Consider the following 2,621-nt stretch of genomic DNA (forward strand, 5'->3'; position numbering starts at 1 on the left):
AGCCCACCCCCCCCCCCACAAACTTCACCTTGCGCTCCCCTATTAGCATCCCCACTTTATGACTCCTAGGTTTCATGGTTCGAATACGTCACAAGCTAATCAGTAGATAAATATATAATTATTGAAAAAGTGTTATATACTGGTAGATTCAAGGAAGCCAACCGGCCCACCTTCCATTTTTTTTTTTTTTTTTAAATTTTTAAGTCACTGGGAGTGACATTTCCGGCAAACTAGAGGTTCCATAATCATACATTTTCTTACCTCCGCCCCCAACCATGGTGGAGATAAGGTGGTCTACACTTCCTCTGTAAAAGTCCTCCCCTTTTTTCTTTTTTCTTTTTTTTGTATTTCATTTCCAATAACATATATTAAACAACAATTTCGCCGACGCAAAGGCTACATAACAAATTGAATTAATAAGAAAGAAATGAATACCAAAATTAAATCACAAATTCAAAATTGTTTTCCTAATATGAAGACATTTTACCAATTATGACAAGAGAGAAAAACCTCGGCAAAATATTAGAGTAACTTTTTCATTTCTTTAAATGCAGCTCGAATTTATTATTATTTCTGGCAACATTAGCCTCAATTCTTTTTGTATATTTTAATAGATTTATAGACTCTTTAATGTTTGGTATATTATTATAAATTTTACATCTAAAAATTTAGAATTTTTATAGGATTAGCACATCGTTTACAATATAATTTCGATCATTGACACAATCAATTGGAATATATGCTTCCTGTTGCAGAAACATTAAAGGTTCTCCAGGAAATAAGACACTATGGAACAGTCTGAAACTAGGTGTGACATTCCTACCAAGATTACGTAATTGGTGGATCAATTATCTTAATCGTAAATAGAACATTATTTGTTGCTTTGCGTATATCAATAAATTAAACTGAACATTCTATAAACTTGTGTCTAGAGTGCACTTTGTTGGACACATAAAAATCGTTTCTCAGTTCAATGTCTCTCCAAATTCTGTTTCCTATTTATTAATAGAAGCGGTTGGTATTGAAAAATATAACATAATTAAACATATATTAAATATATTATTTTATTATGATTTCCATTTAAAGAAATTTATGTTAGTTGCTTGTTTATGTGTTTGAAATTAAAATTGCCAAGGTCATTCACTTTATTATTTTTTCGAGTGTTTTGGAATAGCGCTTGCAATGCCATTGTACTTAACGTTTTTTTTGTGTTTTTTTTTTTTTGTATATTGATGTTATGTTGAACTTGATTAATTGTAAGGATATACTGTCAATATGAAAATATATTTAATCCCCGCTTTCCACCAACTAAAATAAAATAATATAGATTTGCCATCAATCCGTATAAAACTATTATTTCATAAAGATTGCGACGTGCACTCTTCTTTCGTTTCCTGCTGATAAAGTTTTAACCAGGCCATGATCACATCTTTATAGACATCTCTATAGAAATCATAGGACATTTCTTGGAATATATTTTAAACGTCAAAATTACATTCAAATAAATAAATTTTGCCAGGTAATCTTGGTCGATGTTATTGACAGTCCTGAAAGTAAGGCAGCCAGCCCACCAGGTATTGCACCCTCTGTGCCACACTCATGATTTTAAATGATGTTAGTAGAATTAGTGCGGAAGTGTGTGGTGATGTTCTAAGTATGCGCATTGCACGAAAATGGATTATATTAATTTTAGTTAATAATGTGCTGTGTAGCGGGTGCCCCATAGAAGAGCCGCGTAGTCAATGTGTGGTAGTATAAAGGTTTTGTAAAGTAAAAATGCAGAACGTTTGCCTATAAATTTTCCAATTTGCGCTAAAATATGAACATTAAGTGAAAGTATGGAGGTAAGCTTACTTACATGTTGTTGCCAGTTAAGTTTATTGTCTAAATGGACACCAAGGTGTGTGTGAGTCTGAACACTTTTCAGGGACTTACCAGAAAATTTCACATCAATTTGTTTGTCTTTAAGCCGCTGAGGTGTGCCGATAAGCATCACCTCAGTTTTGTCAATATCTTTAGTTAGTCTGTTCGTCAAACGCCAAGTGTTAATTAAATCTTTAGAAAGACAGTCGACGTTAATAAAATCAATTAAAGTGTGTAAAAAACAAAGTGCGGTATCGTCTGCATACAAATCAACTGTGCTGTGATTATTTATAAAGCAAGATCATTAACAAAAACGGTCAAAAGAAATGGGCCAAGTATGGATCCTTTGGAATTCCATGGACTACGATTGAGAGACGGTTTTGTTAAATTTTACCTTTTGTGGTCAATTGTTTAGGTAAAAGGTGATCCAGCTGATGGCAGATGAGCGCAAATCATACCAGAACAGCTTCCTTATCAAGATATGGTGATTGACAGTGTCAAACGCTTCTTTTAAATAAAAAAAAACGGCTAAATAATATACACAAATAATATTATTAACACCCAAGTTTTATGAGTGAACCTGTCATAAAAATTCAGTAACACCATGGTAACAATAAAGGGAAGATATAAATTAATTTTCTTCCACATGCAGGAACAAACCTGTATAGCTTATCATACGTAAAAGTATTGAAGTTAAAACATATTTATTCTTTCGTCCGCGTGCGCTCATGCTGCTTAAATACAGTCCGCCCTCTAAA

The sequence above is a fragment of the Anneissia japonica genome, unplaced genomic scaffold (genome assembly GCF_011630105.1).
Source record: "Anneissia japonica isolate Jap-2015-1 unplaced genomic scaffold, ASM1163010v1 scaffold288255_len135373_cov187, whole genome shotgun sequence".
Lineage (NCBI taxonomy): Eukaryota > Metazoa > Echinodermata > Crinoidea > Comatulida > Comatulidae > Anneissia > Anneissia japonica.